The following is a 17,229-nucleotide window of genomic DNA, read 5'->3' as shown; positions in this document are numbered from 1 at the left end:
CACCCAGATTTGTTTTAGGAATGTGACTTTGATTTCACAATAAGGCCTTGGTCGGATTATAATTTTTTTGCACTGCTAGCAGCACACAATATGCACTTCTAATGAGAAACCACTGGGTTCCAATAGAAGCGCTCACACGAGAGAATCCTACAGCAGATAGAAAATGCTGCAGGTCACATGTAGCTCCGTGGTGTGCACCAAAGATAGGACCTGTAGGGGATTCGCTCCACCTCTCTCCCCAAGGGACTTCCCTATAGTGGAAAGAAAGAGGGGGCGGGGTTACAGGGCTTTCCCCAAAAGTATGGGAGGATGGGTGGAGCTAGAGGGATCCACCCTCTAGCCCTGCTTTTTAGCCCTGTCCCCTCTGTTTGCTATAGGAAATCTCTGCCCCGCCCATTCTCTCTGCACTAAGGGGATATCCCGCAGGGATTCCCAAAACAGGGAGAGAGAGGACAGAACTATAGTTTAATCCACCATAGCAGGAAGAGAGACCACCATAGCAGGAAGAGAGAGTGGAGCTTTGAGAAATTAACCCATAGCCCCGCTCCGTCTCTCCCTGTTATGAGGTGATCCCGCATAGTACTACTCTCTCTCCCTGCGATGGAGAAATCCCTGCATAACTCTGCTCTCTCTCCCTGCTATGGGGAAATTCTGAAGCCCTGCGGGGCTTCTTCTCTCTCCTCTTGGTGCAGCGCAGCTGCTCCAGAGAATGGGCAATTTTCATGAGTGTGAAGCTCGGGTATTTGCGCATGAAACAATGACGGTTCACGCAACTTTTACACACATGAGCGGCGATCTTTTTTGCGCGCCTATTGGTGCGCAACAAAAACACTCGTCTGACCAAGCCCTAAGGAACCCATTTAGAGTTCACAAGATTAAAGTTTATATGGTTGGCGTTTTCAGGGCAAATGCTCTATAAAGGGACACATTAGGGAGTATATTAGAGTAATCTGACCCCAAGCAATGTCTTGAATTAATGTCTTGATATTGACATTTAATGACTTCAGGTTGGTCTTCAAATAACACCTTAGCCTAGTATGCTGATTGAGAAAGGTGCATTAATTAAGCATGGAGGACTGGTCACATATCTGGTGATTGTGATAGGTTCAACCACATCAGTTGTATATTTATTATAGTATCCATGTCTAGTGTGGCGAATTGCATCACTGTATAAATGGTTTTGCATGGTTTGGTATTCTTTCTGAACCAATTAATTTTCATAATCAAATTTTAAAATAATTAAAATAGGACTCTATAGGCCCTTTTACACACAACGATTATCGCTCAAAATTTGCTCAAAAGCCATCTTTTGAGCGATAATGGTTATGTGTAAATGTGCGGCCATCATGCACTTACCATGCTTTTTTCATCCATCGTTGAGTTAAGGTCATTCACACAATCGTGTGCTGGAGCGTACATAGGTGCGCACAAAACCAGCGCGCCCATGTACGTGCACAAACACGAGTGAATGCAGGTCCGTGCAGGATGGCTTTCAATGGGGCCACGGCTGCTGCCAGCGGCCCCATTGAAGGCAATGGTCTGCCAGCAACCCCTGCAGTGATTTTCAGGGAAGGCCCTTAAATATAAGCCCTTCTCTGAAAATTATCCCTAGCTGGTTTAAAAAATTAAAATAAATACCTCTCTGGCACATCTTCTCTGCTCTGTCCCCAGCAGTGCATTGAAGTTCTTTCAGCAAGTGGGGATTTACAATCCCTGCCTCCTGAAAGGGCTGCATCTGATTAGCTGAGCGTTCAGCCAATCATAGGCAGCACTCAGCCATTCATTGAATGACAGCTGAGCGCTGCCTGTGATTGGTCAAAGCGCTTAGTCAATCACAGGCAGCGCTCGGCCATTCATTGAGGTGGAGGGTGCTGGAGGAAGCAGCAGGAGCTGAGGAGTTATGAAGGGCACATCTGTCAATCAGCATCTTTGGGCATTCCCTTTTACTTAGGGCGGCCAACCCATGTTTCCACCCATTATTCTAGTGGAGACATATTGCACTAATACCAATCTATACTTTGGTCTGGTGAGTCAAAATTTTTGATTTTTGGTTCCAAATGCAATGTCTTTGTGCAACACAGAAAAGGTGAGTGGATTGTTTCTACGTGTGTGGTTTCCACCATAAAGCATAGAGGAGGAGGTATGATGGAGTGGATGTGCTTTGTTGGAGACATTGTTGGTGATTCATTCAAAATTCAAGGCTTACTTAACCAGAATGGCAACCACAGATTTCTGCACCAACATACCATTGCATCTAGTTTGTGCTTAGTGGGACCATCCCTTGTTATTCAACAAAACAATGAACCAAAACACACCTCCAAGCCATGTAAGAGCTATTTGACAAAGAAGGAGAGTGACTGAGTGCTACATTAGATGACATGGCCTTTAGAATCACCCAACCTTAACCCACTTACGATAGTTTAGGTTGGATTGGCCCAAGAGAAAGCAGCTAACAAGCATTCAGCACCTCTAGGATCTCCTTCAAGACTGTTGGAAAACCATTCCAGGTGACTACCTCATGAAGCTGATTGAGAGAATGCCAAAAAGAAGAAAACCCATGGAATGAAAAGGTGTATCCAAACTTCTGACTGGTACCATATGAAATCAAAGTGATATTCAAAAGTCAAAAAACGTAAACTAATTTACATTTCTATAACAGGTAATAATTTAACTCATTTGTAAGAAAAATATACTGACAAATTATTGTCAGAATTAATGGAAAAGAATGGGATCTGGTTGGTGTTGAATTATATCGTATGTTCAAAAAAGTATTAATAATTGAATATTATGTATTAAATCTGCTGTTATTTGATGGTATATGCAGAAAGTGTAAGAACACCACTGCTACACATCTACATATCTTTCACAATGTCCCCTTAATTCATGTAGATATAATGTAACAGATATCTATACCATTCATTTGTGATACATCCCCAGTTCATACCAATGTAATTGATTTGTAGCTCATCCATTATACAGTAACACAAATAATACATCCTGTAATTAACAGATCTTTACTCTTAACAGCAGATAATGGAGGCAGGAGGTTGCCCAGACAGGATATCTATGTATGACAACGCTACACCTGTCCTGGGCGGCCAATCTTTTTCATTTATGTTTGTGGGTGAGGTTACTAATATTAATACTGATATTACCAACAACTGTGATATGAGGACAGAGCCATCTCAGTATGTGTTTCTATTCACTGAAGCAAACATTTATCTGATCTGCTACAGTAGTATATTATTTTTATGCCAGATAAATGATATTTACAATATATAATGTGATAGTGTAGTTGGCCAGCTCAAAAGATCCTGGCAATTTTAATCAAGACTTCAATCAGGTTGAGTTTTAAATTGCTACATCTATTCCTAATATTTTTAATCCACCATTGACCAGTCTTAGACATGACCATATCCACAAATGAAACATATTGTTTGGAGGGGCAGCTCTACAAAACTTTATTGCTCCAATGCATCTAAAACTTTCCAAAAAAATTAAGCAATTTTGCAAGTATTTTTATGAAAAGTCCTATCTTTTTGTATATACAACTCCAGTATAGAACTACCAATGTAGAAGAGTTTAAAGGGCCTTTTACATTCATCCAAATGGCCAAAAATGAGCAAAATGAGCATTAATCGTTAAATGTAAACTCAGGCATCGAGCACTTTTCCTTTGAACGATGGATTTTGGTTTACTTAAAATCCATCGTTCAGCCACTGAAAGATTAAAGGGGTTGTCCCGCGAAAGCAAGTGGGGTTCAGCACTTCTGTATGGCCATATTAATGCACTTTGTAATGTACATCGTGCATTAATTATGAGCCATACAGAAGTTATTCACTTACCTGTTCCGTTGCTAGCGTCCTCGTCTCCATGGTGCCGTCTAATTTCAGCGTCTAATCGCCCGATTAGACGCGCTTGCGCAGTCCGGTCTTCTCCCTTCTGAATGGGGCCACTCGTGCCGGAGAGCTGCTCCTCGTAGCTCCGCCCCGTCACGTGTGCCGATTCCAGCCAATCAGGAGGCTGGAATCGGCAATGGACCGCACAGAGCCCATGGTGCACCATGGGAGAAGACCTGCGGTCCACCGTGGGTGAAGATCCCGGCGGCCATCTTCGCAAGGTAAGTAAGAAGTCACCGGAGCGCGGGGATTCGGGTAAGTACTATCCGTTTTTGTTTTTTTTTAAACCCCTGCATCGGGTTTGTCTCGCGCCGAACGGGGGGGCTATTGAAAAAAAAACAAACCCGTTTCGGCGCGGGACAACCCTGTTTAAGCAAATACATTCCATTTGAATGTATTTCGCTCATCTTTCAAAAGACTGCAGGGTGTTCTTACCGCTGCATGTTTCTACTAGCGACGAGGAGAACAATGGAATGCGTCGGCAGCTATTTCAACAATTGGGCGTGTGTTTAAAATCATGCTGAGCTCTGCAAACAACTCATGGAGGTGCTTTTGCATGTAAATAAAGATAATAAAAAGGCAATGGCCATTAACACTTTATGCAAATACATAGCTCAATCTTTCATTCCTTTGAAAGCTTATCTTTGCGTGTAAAGGGGCCTTTACTTGACTGTGATAACTTTCTGTGACAAGTTCTCTTCAGACATGAATAAATATATTGTTCTCTTATCCTAACACATCAGAACCCATAATAAAGCAATTAAAATGATAAACAAACTGTGGCATAGTTAACGTGAACCTATAATCAGCATCATGCTGCCTGAAGCATGAATTGGGGACAGATATGTCCATTCAGCCCATGTATGTTCTATTTTTAAATGCTGCTACATTTCAGAAAAAACATACTAAGAGGTTTGAGCTCTCAAATTAAAGTGGTGGGCGGTGCTGGGTTTTCCTTGCCTACAGATTCAAAAGAGACAGCTCCTTTCCCTGCTTGTGTATAAGGAAAGGGCTGTCAGTCTTGATGACACTGGATGTAAGAGAACGGTACAGACCACCTTTCAGACTTGCAGATCTGTTCCTGCTGAGCTCAAAGTCAAATTTATAAGCATATTTTTTCTGAAACATACATGATTTCAGAATAAAACATACATGGACTGAATAGGCATATTTGTCCCAGGTTCACGCTGTCTGTGATTCGGGTAGCATGAACCCGATGACAGGTTCACTTTAAATATCAACTTAATGCTGCTGCATCTTTATATGTCTTCTTGGTTACAGACTACAAATAAAAACCCTGTGTAGTCTGATCCTGCAGTCTAACTCGATTATATCAGTCCTCTAATGAATGTATTTTAGGGCTAATGCCCACAGATGGATTTCCGCGGCGCTTCATGCAGTGGAAATCCGTGGCATTATCCCACAGCTATTAGGTTTTACTGAGCCTAATAGCTTTCTGCCTTTCAATATTCACGCTGTGGAATTCTGCAGCATGAAAAAAATCGCGGCATGCTTTAATTGCAGCGGGAAAATGTGTGGCTGGCTTCCATTGTAGTCAATGGAAGCCATCTGTCACACAATACTTGCGCTGTGAGTACAGCGAGGGTATCACATGATTATGCGTCACCGCGCACCACCGGCCGCGTCATTGCCCACCACTGGCTTGCCATGTGCTGCACTGCGCATGCACACTGGCTTGCCAGACAGGAATCGCACTGCGTATCCAGAGAGGTGAGTATAGGGTCTTTGGGAGGGGCGCCGTGTCAGACTCCACTGCGATATTCCGCTGGCGGAGTCCGACACAGCCATGGGCATGAGGCCTTACTGAACCACGAGACAGATGAAATGGAGTATGACTGCTAGATCAAACTATACAAGGTTTGTAGTCTGTATGCCTAGAAACAGATAGATTTGCATCAAAGTTGTAAACACAAAATAGTTGGAGATATTGTAATAATTAAGATCGTTTACAACATCATTTTACTATTTGTTTAAGAACTACTTAGAGCAACTTAAAAATGGTTGCAAAGGTGTAAATACCCCTTAATAATGCTAGAAAAATCACTTGTCTCTTCGATAGAACAGCTGTGGCCTCATATGTAAATCTCCTTTGTCATATTCATATTCAAAGCTCTTCAGCAGTACAAAAGCAAATGAGGTTATTATAACTAAAGAATGTATTTGGAGTGCATTTAAATGTCTATAATTCAATGCATTCCCATCACACATGCATGACATGTGCATCCTCTTATCCTTGTCACTCATGTGTTTTGCTTATATTGAGTTTTTTGGAGCATTAATGATTCCTTCCTCTTAATGCATTGCATTCTGAGCCAGGAAAATATCAAGATAAAACGTAGGTCCGCTCTGTCAAAGATTGAGATGTCCTTTATCGTAATACACTCATCTGAAATAGCTATGGACACAAAGTAATTCATTTATTTCATTCAATTATACACTTTTACTAAGTCTTCTTAATCTCTGGATCTTTTTTTTCCAGTAACAGGCATTACATCCGGATATAATATAGTCCCTGAGAAATTCTTTTATAGTATGCAGTAATATATATCCATTGTTTTTGTCAGGATCGGCAGCTCTCGGGGTCTCCGTGCCCGCACACTGGTCCTATTATACAGGCTGTGGGGGTGCGGTGCAGGGGAGCCCTGGTCTTGGTTACCTCCCCTGGCTGCCGGCTCCAGACGTGCGTTCAGCTTGCCACCCGGGTTGCTAGGGACGCGGTGGGTGCCGTCCTGTCCCATGTTCCATTGCCATGACGCTCAAGAGCTGCTCTAGCTTGTTGTACAGGCACCTGGGGGTGTTTCCTTCCTGCAGCCTGTTATTGGTTTCTCCTGCTGCCAGGCTCCCCCCCCCCCCCCAATCAGCTGCCAGGTCAGGAGTTCTGACAGCTTTTAAGTGTCACAATTTCCGCCAGCAAGTGCTGGTGTATGTTTGTCTCCAGGCTACACCCATGTTATTGTATTGTATTACCGGCTTTTGACCCACTTGCTTCGGACCTGACCTTGCCTTCGCCTGACCCCTTGTACTACATTATTCTCTGTTGCCGACCTGGACTGCCAGACCTGCCTTTGTGTTTTGTGTGTACCCTGTTTGTCTGTAAGTCTGACTCCTGCCCCGCATCCCTAGCGAGGTTAGGGACTGTCACCAAGTTGTCACCCTAGGGCATAGCCTGGGGGGGCAAGTAGGTAGGGATAGGGGTTGCGGGTAATTTTCAAGGACTTCCAGGTACCCGGATCCTAGACCCCTGACAGTTTTCATGAGTCTGGCGTTCCTCCGCTTCTCCTGTCCTCCTCCCCTTCTCTGACCAATAACTGACAGCTGCTGTCGGCTGCTATTCAAATACCAGAACATTTTTTGTTCCCCTGATACTTGCCATGATACATAAATAGGGCACCATATTCTCATGGCAGATCCACTTTAAGGGGTACAATAATTAGGTTATCCACTGAGACTCTGGAATTTCATCTGAAGCGTAAATAATACACTTTTGAGAATGTGTATATAAGTCCTACTGGACAGATCACTGTATAAGGTTAATTAGATTGGTTAAATCCCGACTAACTAGACAGGTTCCATCTAATCCGAGCCTAGCCATGGGCCCAAAGATCATGAAAAGATGATATTGTCAAAACCTACGTTGAAAAAAAGGTCACATTAGTATGTTTAACTGGTTAGTCATGATAATATAACAATGGCTAAACATTTTGAAGCTGATCAAGTATGTAGCTAGAGTACAGCGTCAAAGACATAATGCTAAAACGAATTTCCTAACCTCATTGAATTAAGACCTCTAGATCAAAGAACGGCCTTGTCACCCACCAAGGGATACGTTTTTTCATCTTCTCATTTCAAACCAACATCAATTCATTTTTGTGGATCTATGGATTACAGTGAAATCTCTCCAAGACCATCTGATGAGAAGACCACCCCTTTTCTAGACCAGATATTCTATGACAATTTTAGGTCCATCACATGCTATGAATACTTGCCATCTTCTTTAAGAGGTTCATCCATCGAGAAACATATTTTTTCACAGCAATTTTGGTCATCTCAAAGATCTTTCACAGTCTATGCACACAAAGGTATATAGATGTATGAACATTACACAGACTGGCATCTGAACAAAATGTTTAATCATGCTGGATTTGTGTGGGTGATGGACATTATTCTGAAACCTCTGCCTTGAGCAGCAAGAGAGCGAGCCATGTTTTACAAAAGAACACAGCAGGTACTCTCCAAGGGTGGACTGCTTTTCCATACACACCGCTTGTGGTAGTATTCATTACTTTAGAGTTTCTGCTATATCTTGAAGCTTCCTGCCTATATACAAGCACTGTCTGTCTATTGTCTTTTTTTGAACTAAAGCACTTCTTTGGAAATGTATGCTTCCAGTCTTACAACATCAAAAAAAGTCTAAAAATGGGTACGTGAACAAAATAAATCTTTTTCCCCCAGCAGATATTTGATAAAATAAATAGCAGATAATAATTGAGTACTTTTGAACTTCTCCTTGTATGTAGCTGCTAGAATATTTAAAGGGGTTGTCCCGCGAAACAAAGTTGGGGTATACACTTCTGTATGGCCATATTAATGCACTTTGTAATGTACATTGTGCATTAATTATGAGCCATACAGAAGTTATTCACTTACCTGCTCCGTTGCTAGCGTCCTCGTCTCCATGGTGCCGTCTAATTTTCAGCGTCTAATCGCCTGATTAGACGCGCTTGCGCAGTCCGGTCTTCTCCCTTCTGAATGGGGCCGCTCGTGCCAGAGAGCTGCTCCTCGTAGCTCCGCCCCGTCACGTGTGCCGATTCCAGCCAATCAGGAGGCTGGAATCGGCAATGGACCGCACAGAAGACCTACGGTCCACCGAGGGTGAAGATCCCGGCGGCCATCTTCGCAAGGTAAGTAAGAAGTCACCGGAGCGCGGGGATTCGGGTAAGTACTATCCGTTTTTTTCTTTAAACCCCTGCATCGGGTTTGTCTCGCGCCGAACGGGGGGGGCTATTGAAAAAAAAAAAAAAACCGTTTCGGCGCGGGACAACCCCTTTAATGTTCACATTGAGGCCTTAGTCACATGGGCGTTTTTTGCCGCGATTTGCGGATCGCATGACGGATGCGCATCCGCAAATCGCGTGACCGGGGCCGAAAAATCACCCGAAAAAACTGCTCCTAGCCACGTTTCAATAGAAATGGGCCGGAGCTGTCCAGCGCATTGAATTCAATGAAGCCGGCAATACAGCCGACTCCATTGAAAGCAATGCGCTGCGGGCGATCTCATGATGAATTGTCGGGAAGGGCTTAAATATATAACTGCCGGCCGGCTGCGCTGAACTCCGTCTGCCAGGACAAGGTGAGTATATATATATTTTTTATTTTTACACATTTCTGGATGAATTGCAGGGAAGGGCTTATATATTTAAGCCCTTCCCGACAATTCATCCCGCGCTCGCCGGCAGCCCATTGCTTTCAATGGAGCCGGCTGTATTGCCGGCTCCATTGAATTCAATGGGCAAACATCATTCTTCTCTGCCACAGCTGTTACAGCTGTGGCAGAGAAGAATTTTTTGTCTACTATATGTTCTCAATGGGGTCGGCGCTGCTGCCGCCGGCCCCATTGAGCGCATATAGATAACAGAACAGGAATCGCAGATCGCAGATAGGTGCGATCTGCGATTTCTGTTCTATAATTTATCAGACGAGCGCATAAAAGGAGCTCATGTGTCCGAAGCAAAGCAATGATTTTATAAAATCGCCGGATGCATGCGCATGCGCAAATCGCGCGAAAAAACACCCGTCTGACTAAGCCCTTAGGTTGTTTTTCACAGCCAAAGATATGCACTACACATGTAAAGATGTAGCTAAGTTTAACTTGACTCTTATCACATGAAGATAACTTTCTGTGCCACAATTTATTTGCTCTTTTAACGATTTTTCAATGGCTTTTCGTCGTGTAAGGATAACAATAACTTTTCAATGGCTTAAATAGGATGCACAAAAAACTAAAGTCATCTCCTACTCATAGGATACAGAATAAATGTATGATTGGTGGAGGTATGACCACTGGGACACCCACCAATCCCAAGAAGAGGAGGCCTGACAGTGCCCACATAAATGGAATAGAGGTCATGCATGCACACTATTGTTTCATTCACTTCAATGACAGTTCAATAGATTGTCAATCACCCAATGCTCAGTAATTTCCAGTAATTAAACTTATAAGAGCTGTGGCACCCATATACGACATCTGCTCTATTCACACAGAGGCCGTTGGGACCCTTAATTTTGAGATTGGAGGGGTTCCAGCACTCAGCACCCCATCAACCAAAAAGTTATTCCCTAGATAGGGAATAACTTTAGATCTTGGTACAACCCATTTAAGATAGGATAACTTGTTGCAGAAAGTTATCACAGTCAAGTTAAAGGTAGCTGGACAGGATCCCAGTAGGTAGAAGGGTCTACTGCCACCTCTAACTTTTCAATGTCTATAAGGCTGTGTCTAAGGGACTTAGCTAATAAGTTTCTTGACGCACAGCTACTGGTAGATTGCTGATCTGTGATGAGCTACTTGAGGGAAAAGGGCCTATTTGCTGTTCTTATACAGGAACCCTTTGCCATCTATGTTCACCCCCACTGGTTATATATCTTTAGGAAACAGGAACCACCAAAAATATTGTTAATAACTATAAATCAAACTCAAATGGCCATAATGTATTCCAATCCGGTTATTAAAGTATTTATTTATTTTCATAACATTATTGCTTAGCACCTGTCGTAATAATCTTACAGATTATATTAATGTAACATTTATTGATTTCCTAAAATATTAATATATCAAAATCACTACAAAACCTCACCAAAAATAAGGATAATCTAAGAAGAAGATATAAAATGCAATTAAATACACAAAATAATAGACATAAGGCCACTGAAATCAAAAACATCATATAGCCATTACTAAGAGTTGAGAGTGTACTTCTATTTCACCAATTTTTCTAATAACCATTGAAATGAAGGTAGAACTCCACATTTATGCATTTGTTTTACTTCTTTGACAGTTTGGTATTCAGTACTCACATGATTCTGAACAGACCCCTTCATTATACCGACAACATTTTTGCTCTGTGCTGGCAACTGTTATCAAAGACAACCCAGTCTCTGAGCCAATACAGAACCAAGAGAACAGACCCTAATTGATTAGTTCTTTATGGTGTACACTATTGGTATTTATGCCTTATATAAGCACTGTCATTTTGCCAAGCTTAACATAAATCAGTAATACAAGTGAATATAATAAGCTTAGTAAAATATCTTATTAGAGAAAAATGCCTATTTGTTCACTCATCAGCCACTTCTTCCCCTCGTCTCCTATACTGATCACTCGCTGTGAAATACTGCTAAAATCTGTTTCAAGACAAATCAGCTCACTGAGGAATCAGGTTACAAGCTGACCTTAGAAGTCTATGGAGAGGAAAATGGGAGGAGGAAGCAGCTGCTGAGTAAATGGGAGGCAGAAAGGCATAAACACAGGAATGTGGCTGCAGCTTCACAATCACATTGCCCAGTACAGCTGTATAATGTCCTCCATGCTGCTGTTGCTTTTAAGGGTGTGCTCCATAGAAATAGTGGAGTAGGATCTCCTCTTCTTTATTGGAGACATGGCAGTAGCTAGTCTCCATCTCCTCTTCAGATGACAATTAGAAATTAAGCCCACAACAGGGAAAACTGCTTAAAAACGCAGATAAAAATGCTAAATACAAGTCACTTAATGACCAGGAACAATGTTATTCCTCGTGTACACAAGATAGCTTATTCTGAAACATACTTTAAGTAAAAATATATGTTGTGATTCTTGCTTGTAAAACATATGACATTAAAATGCTAATATAAAAAGTGTATTTCTCCACTTCATTGGGTAGAATTGATGTTATGGAGGAAGCTGCCACCATGAACTATTTTTGCAATTCATCATTAAGAAGCCCACTCAATTATTGTATATAACATAAAGTCATAACATAAAATGATTCTGTCAAAGAATAAGGTCACGGCAGCATCACAGGAAATTTGTAAAAAAGCTGTTTTATCATGGAGGAATAAAGATACACTTTTTACAAACTTCATGTGATGCTGCCGTGACCTTATTCTTTGGTGGATATTTTTGTTGGTCTTGATCTGGACCTGGCCTGGCTGTGCATCTTCCTCCCTGCCTACTGAAGGCTAGAATACTGGTGGAAGATTCCAGGATCCGCTTCTGCTGCTGATTACCTACTTATAGCCTATGATAAAATGATTCTGTATCACTGAATCATTGACCTTGTTACCTGATTATTATATTTCTTATCCATTTTACATCTAATACCCAACCACTGACCCTATAAATAAGTTTCCATGCTCTGGAATGGTGTTGCAACTACTTCTTGCCTGAGAAAATGTCACAGATCGAGGTATGACAGCGCAAGTCCCATGACACGATGCAGCAGATGGAGTAAACAGAACATAAAGTATTTGTGAACACAGCAATAAAAGTAAACAATGAAGTATTAATGAGAAAGCAATTGGATTTTTCCCTTCAGTTTTCTAGACACAGTATGGGACATTTATGAATGACTCTTTGCCACAATTACGGCATAGAAAAGTTGCAAACTGGCGTAAATTACGCCAGAAATGTATGCCAGGCATACATTTCTGTCTAGACACATGGAGAAACCGGGTATATGCCAAATAAATGAAGAACTGCACTCCTCTTCATATATTCAGTGCACCACGTGTCGGCAGAAATCTTACTAAGGCCAATGCAGGAAATGCCAGGCTTAGTAAATTTCCTCCAATATATTATTAATTATAGGGGGAAATTTACTAAGCCTGGCATGTCCTGCACCTGTCTAAGCAAGATTTCCTCCAATGCAACGGTGCATGGTGCACTTCTTCATGCATTCAGAGCAACCCTTGAACCTCTGTGTACCTTCTGAGAAATATATGCCGGGTACCGACCAGTTTCTTCTTCCTTCACTCATCAAGTGAAAACAATGCATTTGCCATCTGTGTTAAAGGGAGTCTATCAGGAGATTCATGCCGCCCTTACTACATGCATCATGAAATAGCAACTGGCACTCTCATTACAAAGAACTACGTTTTATTTTAAAATGCTGTGGCATTTCATAGAAAACAGTTTCAAAAAGAGCCAGGAATGGGGAAAAATGCTGGGCGGCTCCCTTTTGGCTTCTGGTTAACCGATAGGTCTTTCCCGTTTCTCTTACAAGGAGAGAGATCCATCAATCAAAGCAATCTGGGTGCAGAGAAGCAGAAGGGGAGCCACAAAGAAACATTTTTTTCAGTGCTCGTCTCTAAAAGATGAGTTTGAATAGCATGAATCTCCTGATAGCTTCCCTTTACTTGCAGTTTTCATTAATGAGAATAATCTTAATGGGGCACAAACAATACTGGGTCATCAATAAGCAAGAACATGAGTTTCTTTGATGCATTGGATCTATGTGCCAAGATTCTAACTTAAAAGGAACCTGTCACATTCCCACAGTACCATAAACTAAGCTATGGTGCTGTTAGGGGATGTGATAGGGAATAGGGGGAGGTATTTTTAAATTCACCTGCTCCCTGGTTCCTGAAGTGCCCTCTGTGGAAGATCGCGCACAGGACTGAAAATCGAACTCTTTTCACAGTGCCGAGCACGGCTTTCCAATACAAATCTTTTTGACAAGTTTCCTTTAACTTACTTTTTCAAAGTCACTGTCATTGACTTTAGGGATTTAATTTAGATCCTTGTGTTATTTGCCCAGGCTAAAGTAGGTTTATAAGAAACAATGCGTGGCACTGGCCGGAATGCTTAGTCTTTAGAAGTACTGGCTTAAAAACCATTGTAAAGGACATATGTCCAGATCAGATGTTCTTCATTGACACTGAATTAATAGTCTCTGTGATAGAAAGTTGCCGCATTACTGTTACAATGGATCACTTGCTCCTAAAGAACCATTTCATTCAGAGGTGGTCAACAGTGGATTGTATTAGAACTAGAGATGAGTGAACATACTCGTTAAGGGACAATACTCAAGCGAGTATTGTCCTTTTCGAGTACCTGCCTGCCCATCAGAAAAGATTCGGGTGCAGGTGGGGGGTGGCGGGGGAGAGCGTGGGGGAACGGGGGGAGATCTCTCTTTCCGCCACCACCACCCTCCCGCTCTCCCCTGCTCATTCCCGCAACCCACCGCTCACCCCCACCGCCACCCAAATCTTTTCTGAGAAGCAGGCAGGTACTCGAAAAGGACGATACTCGCTCAAGAATTGTCCCTTAATGAGTATGTTCACTCATCTCTAATTAGAACCAGTGGATGAAACCATTATAAAACTTTTGCTTAATTTACCACTACGACACCATAATGCTTTGCACTATGTAGCAGATTTAATGTAAACTTCTAGCTGGAGCTGGCCTTCCTCTCTCATTAAGAGACTATTCTATTTTACTATCAGGGAACAGATGTCACAGCTGCGCTCGGCACATACTGTTCTTGTCCCTTTTATGGATGCAAACTTTTATAGTCATTACTTGATACTTTTATTAAAGTACAATAATATTGACTTAACAATTAAAATCACTACTTTTGCATTTATATATGATTGTAAAGCCAGAATTTCAATAGCCATTACTGCAATGTCCCAATGTCCGCTACTGTCTTCTGAAAGAAGAACAACCTGGCTAGAATGAAGCAGAAGACCCAGATATACAGTAGTACTAGTTGAAAAGTACATCATGGTTTAAGAAATAGATTCCTTATAAGTGAATTGGCAGATTCCTTAAAAAATACAGGCCAAATACCTGTGCCACCAGGTAAGAAAAACAGAACACAAGTTTGGGTTACTGGATTTACACGCAGAGCTGCAAAGAATAATTTATATTTGAAGCAGTAAACAAAATGAAAAAGTTAAAGTGGCGAAATAGCGCAGACACTAGACAATAGATGACTAGAAAACAGAATTAGGTTGCTTTCAGACAAGTATAGTTTTACTCCGTATTTGGTCCGTGTTTTATGGACTGCAATACTGTGCAAGTCTATGTATCTGTTCACATGGCCATATTTTTCACTGCAGTGTTTTAAAAATGCAGCATGATGTACTTTTGCCTGTTTTTGCCCTCTCATGGCATTCTATGGTATTATTTTCTATTGGGCAAATAAAACTAATGACATCAAATATGTAGGCAAATACAGATCAATATTGATGCAATACTATCTGTAACACATCCGTAGTATGAATCCTTATTACAGATATATCAAGAAACAATAGATCTCTCCCATCATCTAGTTATACCCAGGCCTGTGACTGTAACAAGGGGGCTCCCTCTGCGTCTAGAGGAAAGAAGGTTTCTACACCGACATAGAAGAGGGTTCTTTACTGTAAGAGCAGTAAGACTATGGAACTCTCTGCCTGAGGACATGGTGATGGCGAACTCAATAAAAGCATTTACGAGGGCCCTGGATGCCTTTCTGGAGCATTACAATATTACATGTTATAAAGTTACATATTTCTTCAGAAGGGTTGGTGATCACCCTGATTAACAGATTGGAGTCAGGAAGGAAATTGTTTTCCCTTAAATGAGGAAAGTTGGCTTCTACCTTCATCTGGATAAACATTTGGGGGTAGGGTGGGGGTGGGAACAGGCTGAACTGAATAGACAAATGCCTTTTTTCGGCATAATATACTATGTTACTATGTGACAATGCACTCATCTGAAGCTAGCCTTAAAAATAGGTTATTCTACTTATATATGGAGCAACAAGAAGAACATTTAAGATGCAGATGAGGAATTTGAAGGATATGACAGCTTTTTCGCAAATAAAATTTGAGTTCATTAGTAGCCAGTGTTTATGGATTACTTCCTTTAGGGCATTGGATGTTTCCGAGCAGTGCCATTGAAAGCCGTCATATTCTTTGGACTGATCATTTATCCAAACTGGGCATGGGACTTTTTGAGGCTTACTCCAGTCGGCAGCTCGGCTTGCAGCCCATGGTCATACCAACAAAGGTTTATAAGACTGAGACACACTAAGTGGAAATGTGCCCATAGATGGCATAACCCGTTCATGTGAGAGCACATCTGGAATTTTTATCTATATGTGTCTTCTTTGTGCTTCCAATGCTACACCCAGATTGCACCCACTTTTTCATCTCCCTTTTGTTCCAAGCAAGTTTTGCCTGGGTCCCATACTTTTTATGTGAGATGTAGAGTAAATTAAATGATACTGGAGGAATGCTTGATACGTTTTGTCCAACATGCTGGATAAAAATGTAATGGTATCATGCTGTTCTGTTGATGGCAAAGCTGGAACTATACATAGAATCCAAGGAATAATGAACCGGAAAGGTTATCACTCTATTTTCCAATGACATGCCATCCCTTGTGGGCATCGCTTAATTGGTTTAAATTTCATTATACAGCAGGACAGCCATCTGAAATAGTGAACTGCAATATTGCTTTGGTGGACTGGCTGACTATACAATCACCAGACCTCAACCTTATTGAGCTAATGTGCGATGAGCTTCACTGTAAGGTTAAGAAAAAATGCCCTCTAATGTTGCCTTCACATGGGTGAGAAAATAGTGTGGGTTCTGTATGTTGCAAGACGCACAAAACTTGCATGAAAATACAACCCATTATTTGCAATGGGCATATCTACATGGGCAAAGTTTCTCTTGCAGCGACGCTGTGATACAAATAAATTGCTGCATGTTCTATTTCCGTGTGACAATGCGAAAAAGAAAATGCGCTTTGAAGAGCAGGATAAGCAACACACTAAAAATAGGAAAAAGGTCAACAGTCACCTGAATAGTGTTGACGGCACAACCTCTATGAAAGCTGGTAAAGCAGCTGCAGACCTCCGGAGGGAACAGACAAGCCAACCTAGGACATCTCAGATAGAGGCAGAGAAAGAAGGTGGTAATACGGCACTGCTGCCAAGGAGGATCCAGTCCAGGAGTAGAGGAAGGAAATTTTATAAGGGTAACTCATCTCTGCGCTGGATCGGCACTTGTTTCAGACCCCTATTTCTGTGTGAGTCTCGCACAAGAATAGGACATGCAGATATGGAGTCTCCCACACATTGCCTAGCACATGGATGGGGTGCCCATCTGCTATGAGATGTAAGTTATGCCCTAAAATGATAGGTACTCGTGTGAATGCACCCTAAGCCAGTCACATCACCGGAAAGTTTATGTCGAAACTTTCACAAAAACATCCTCAAAAACTGACAATGTAAATGCCAATTATCTACAAAGCTGTAATTACTGCAAATAGAAGACTTTG

At 41.7% G+C, this 17,229-nt stretch overlaps 1 protein-coding gene across 1 annotated transcript in view; it reads right to left on the bottom strand.

The window, feature by feature from the left end:
• The window catches only part of SYNDIG1 (synapse differentiation inducing 1), a 252,512-nt gene that overhangs the window by 26,305 nt on the left and 208,978 nt on the right, over positions 1–17,229 (bottom strand). The window lies entirely within an intron of this gene.

The sequence above is a fragment of the Eleutherodactylus coqui genome, chromosome 3 (assembly GCF_035609145.1).
Source record: "Eleutherodactylus coqui strain aEleCoq1 chromosome 3, aEleCoq1.hap1, whole genome shotgun sequence".
NCBI lineage: Eukaryota > Metazoa > Chordata > Amphibia > Anura > Eleutherodactylidae > Eleutherodactylus > Eleutherodactylus coqui.
The sequence above is the reverse complement of the archived record's forward strand: the minus strand, read 5'-3'. Positions and strand labels throughout refer to the sequence as shown.